Source organism: Sitophilus oryzae, unplaced genomic scaffold (assembly GCF_002938485.1).
Source record: "Sitophilus oryzae breed Bouriz unplaced genomic scaffold, Soryzae_2.0 scaffold_359_pilon_pilon, whole genome shotgun sequence".
Classification (NCBI taxonomy): Eukaryota; Metazoa; Arthropoda; class Insecta; order Coleoptera; family Curculionidae; genus Sitophilus; species Sitophilus oryzae.
This window is the reverse complement of record NW_022146928.1, coordinates 193,157-198,467: the sequence shown is the minus strand read 5'-3', so window position 1 is coordinate 198,467 and position 5,311 is coordinate 193,157. Positions and strand designations below refer to the sequence as shown.

Sequence of the window (5,311 nt, the reverse complement as noted above, 5' to 3'; positions counted from 1 at the left end):
TCTTGGGATTTAGGTTCGGGAAAAACGCTGATTAAGTTTTCATTTGGTTTTTCATTATTTTATTTGGTTTTAAAAACGTTTCGGCTAACATTATAGCCTTCATCAGTGTTGTGTCATATGAAAAAATAGTGTCGAATATAATCCAAAAATTACATATGTCTTTCATTATCCTTCTTACCTTAATTTTGGATATCAAGATAAATGTGAAATTATAAAATTAATTATAGAATTTGTATTATTATTGATTAATACTCAAAAAAAATTCAACTGCAAATAATTCGAAAATAAACTGCAATTTGGCAACATCGACGATGTGCGCTTGCGTCGTATCGATGATCAAATGCAGCAAATATGGGCTTCAAGGTCAGCCACCGGATCCACACCTTTACCATTTGTAAATATAATTTTTCGAACATTGATACTTGCAAAATATACATATAAATTTTGTGAATGCAAATAATAATACATCACTATTAGTAGATATTGAATGTTTTTTGTTAAATTAGATCGATTTTCAAACCCCAAAATTTAAAATATATTTACATTTTACCCAATATCTTATGTAATACATTATTTGTATATTGTAAAACATCTGCTGCATTTGTATGGTTCATAGTTTATTTGCCAAAGTATTTATTACTATAAATAGGTATATATGTTGTAGTTATTAACTGTATATTATGTATATTTCATGTGAACTATATAATTTTTAAAATACAAACCAAAAATCTGAGGAATAATTATGTTTTCCATGTATTCTACAACATATTTATTAATCCGTAGTATCTAACTAGCGTGACGTCATAAATCTCGCCCCAAGGCTGTTCTATTAGAGACGGCATTGAATAAATAAAAAATAAAGAAAGTTGACAGGAGATCTGTATTTTTTGGGGTTATGGTTAAGAATCATGTTAAGAATTGTTTATTTTTAAGACTTTTTAGTTCGTTTAATTTAATAATTACTAAAACCAGCAGTTCCAAAAATATATTTAAAAATAATAATTATCTATTAACATGGATTTGGACGATAATAGGTAAGAATATTTAAATTTATTTCTATATTCGGTATAAAATTGTTTATTAGGTTTTAGTTTGCGATGTTTATGGTATTAAATAATTTCATGTTCATTGCCTCTGAATTCACATGAGGACAGATATGAGGATATCTATGGGAAAAGTAACCACAAGAGGAATTGTTACATCATTTAAAAAAATGTTGGAAAGTTTATTGTTTCCCATCGAACAGTAGAAAATGCACCAATGCAGATGAATGTATTGTAATAGTGATAGAAGTAATTCAAGGGTGAAGTTTATTATAATTAGTGGAAGTAATTCCAAGGGTGAAGTTTATTATAATTAGTGACCTGTGCTTGTTTTTATATGTAGATGTTTCAGGTTATGAGAATAAATCGGTTGAATGAAACCCAAAATTTAGAGGAAGATGCGCATCAAGGATTATATAGCTCAAATTTCCTTTAATGGTAGGCAATTATTCAATGCAAATTAACTTTTTAAGTGACTGAAATACTAAATAGTTTACAATATGGTATATCACTAAAAATATATTTTACTTTTAGGTACAATTAGGGCCCGATACATTTCAAAAAGTAGAATATTATTTTATATTAAATGAGGTATTGTACCAACAATCAATTTATATTAATACCGGAGATTAAAAATCACAGAATAAATAGTTCTTTATACTACAAAATAAACTATAGAATACAACAGTATTTAAAAAAATAAATAAAAAGTTATGTCCCGGCCGAGATTCGAACTCCGGTCTCTCGCTTTCTAGCCCGACTCCTTATGCCCTGCTCCACAGTAACTTGCTTAGCGATAATTCAATGACGGTATATAAACAAAAAAACAGGTTTATAACAATATCTTGACGATTTGAACTGGCGCGCGAGGCGTGCTGACCAATAGCGCCTGTTATCACCTGTGACGTAGCAACCAACCTGCGCAATATCATACCTTGTATTCTTTGTACCATGGGTTAAACCCTTGATTATAGATGATATAGATAGACAATGATCGGATGCTTTGGGGCTCTGTTCACCAGGTGGCGAGGGCTCCTGAGAAGTTTTCGTATTCCCCTACGCTACAATCTCGAATTTTTAGGAAAAGTGGGATTTCTCACTCTCTAATTGGTCGATTACTAGAGTTTCCTTATTAGGAATGATTTTACTTTCCGTTAGTTGGGGTCATGTTAGAGTCTTTCTTAAAAACAATGAGTATCTAAAAAAAATTCTGGGCTGAATATTTAAATCAGAGTAATAACAAAATTCCCAACATTCCATTTATTACCAAAAAGAATAATTCGACTGCATAATTAAGAAAATAGAGACGATAAACAATCGAACAAATTTTGAACGAAAAAGGAGCGCGCGCAAACTGTTGTTGATGAAAGATGAAACCTAACCTCACGCGATACTTCAAAACAAACAATCAAAATCTGAAAATAAAAGGGAAATTCAGAAATTCCTAGGCCAATATTGATTTTCCAGGCATATATTGCGTTCAGAACTATTGTGGAACTACCGAAAATAATAGGACTGGTAAGTACTGTAATCTACTGTAGCAAAAATTATAACATTTCTTCGATATAAATCTATGTATGTTTTTGATCGTATTTATCGTTTTTTAATATCAATTATGTTCTGTTTTAAGGTTAACACGATTGCCATTGTCATAGAATTAGTGACCTAACAGTTAAATTAGTGCATACAATATCAAAATATATTGCTAGAAGCAGCAAGCTAGAAAATATACCAACCAGTCAACTATGAATGATTTCAAGCTGGACATGCTGATTGAATCCACTAGATGCCCCAAAAATTAGGACCACAAACCCGGATGTTCCTAAAAAGTTGCTAGTATTATGCATACAAGTGTATTAAAAGAGGATGGGGTTACGTGATACGTAACAATAGATACCAATTCCTTCAGTTGATCATCGAAGGAAAGATTAAGGGATAGAGAGGATGTCATGGCTTGGTAACATCAGAGAGTGGATGGGACTCAAGACAATGGAAGATCTACTCCATGCAATATTAAATAAAAAAGTGGACTAATGTGCTCATGCACATCCATTAGTGGATTTGCAGCCGAAGTCTTAAGAGACTGACAGCTAACATTAAATAGTGATTTGACAGTGGTTATCAGTGCAAAAAATGTGATATGTAATTGTTTTCTAGTGATAAATTAATGATTAACTAGAAACTTGGTTTGTGTTGGAACAAAGGAAGCCTTATTTTTTATTATGATAAGTTAAAGAAGCGGGTTTTTGTTCTACAAAGATATAAGGTATGCTTGATATACACAATTGGTTAGGAAAAAAAATAAAATTAAATAATAATTTAAATAATTCTAACCGACGACGGCCTAATAACCCGAAAAACCAAAATTCTTCAAACGATGGCCGCGAAAGCCTAAACTACTACATTGTTTTCTTTTGTTTATATAGATAAATATGGTCTTTTGTTCATATTTACAATAAAAATACCATTCAAAATTAAGAAAACATATTTTTTTCCATTGATTACACTTGTTAAAATATGTAGAAAAATTCTTCAGGAAAACTAAAACTATTTTCAATGCGTATAATTAAATAATTCTTATATTTTATATTTCTAATACAGATCTAATTCAATTAATACCTTGTATCCTTGTCTTGTATTCATATACAGGGATTAATAGATATAAAATAATCTTCAATATTGAAAAAAAAAATTCTGTACAATTTAATTTCATTTTATTGAAAACATTCTTTCTTGTGCATCTGTTTGGAAGTTAGCTCAAAATTTTATTTAAAGATATAATAATATTAAAATAAAATTTTCTCTGTCAAAAATTGCTTCTTTATATATTTTTTTGCATGGAAATAAAATTTGTGCCCGACCAAGGTTAAATCAAGGTTAAAAACTCGGAACTCGGATTCAGAAAAGAAAGTTAAAAATATACTGAAATATACTATTAAACCTAGATCCGCCCATCTCCCACCATTTTAATTGAGGGGTAAAATTCTTGGCGATTTTCATTCATGTTTAAGGTTCAAAAAAAGGCCGCATGGTGGCAGCAGCTCACAATACCCCTCATTGTCAGACTATATTATATATAGACAAGGGTTAAACGTAGTCTCCACTACTGTTAAGTTTCATATCTATCCAGTGCCTTCTATTAAAAGATCAGCCAACGGGCGGACTTTTGTTTACTTCATCAGCTGTACATACTTAGATATTGGGTTAGATTCCGTTTCATATTTTATCGGTTGATTTTTGGTTTTAACTCTTTGATTTTTGGTATTATTTATTATTGTACTGCAAAAAACTAATTATTTTGGTGTTGAAGCGACATAAACTACTACCAGATATATGGTCACTCTCGGTTTCGCATAAAAAAAATAGAAAAATTGAAAAATTACACGTTGTGTAAGTGATTTAACCTAAAAGTGCCCATACATTTTTTACTCATCGTGATTTTTGTGTGTGTTTTTTAAGACTCTAACAATTCATCAATAAAGCTTAAGTGGAGTGTGTTTTTGTGCTATGCCTCATCTTTGTTGTGTTCCTGGTGGAAAGGATAGTTATACTAGGCAGCCTAAAGTGTCCGGAAGAGCAAGAAAAATGGGTACGAGTTATAAATCAAGAGAATTCTATTGAAAATATCTTTAATAAATTTAAAAATAATATTCTCCCATGATAGTATTAATGAAAACTGGACAATTATGTTTATTTTATTCATATTGTGGAATCTCCATTCCAAGTGTTGTTGGTGCAGCTTTGATAGATTCAAACACGTAAGATAAACATGTCAGTAGGTATTATGATCTAGGGAAAAATAAAGAATATGTGTATTAAAGATCATGAAAAAGATTATTATTTTGAGTTCAAATTTTAAAAAAGATTTTTCTAAAGACAAGACTGATACAGTTTAAAAGAAGAATGTGTTTTTGTTTGATAATATATAATGTATGTCAAGCATAACATATATTTGTTCAGTAATTTTTAATGAATAGTGTTGATTATTTATAATACCAAATAAATATCAAATATTTTAAGTGATGGCTGAATACAATGTGAATAAAATAACAATAAAATTGGTATATTTGCATAATACAAAATTAAGTTTTAAGTATAAAGGTGTTACTAAAAATACTAAGAAATTCATATTTCTTTGTTTTAATTGGTCTAATGTTATTTACATTTTACGTAAGAATTATACCGTATCATCGAAAAAAATCGGCGTCTAGTTGGCTTGGAAATGAACATTGATGACATTCCCTAAATAACTGACACATAAAATAATT

At 29.8% G+C, this 5,311-nt stretch overlaps 1 long non-coding RNA gene across 1 annotated transcript; it reads left to right on the top strand.

Moving 5' to 3' along the window:
- The first annotated feature begins 2,012 nt into the window (after nt 1-2,012).
- Nucleotides 2,013-3,449, top strand: LOC115885058. Its single transcript, XR_004050674.1, has 2 exons — nt 2,013-2,561; nt 2,674-3,449. It is a non-coding gene; the product is annotated as an uncharacterized LOC115885058 (long non-coding RNA).
- The last annotated feature ends 1,862 nt before the right edge of the window (nt 3,450-5,311 follow it).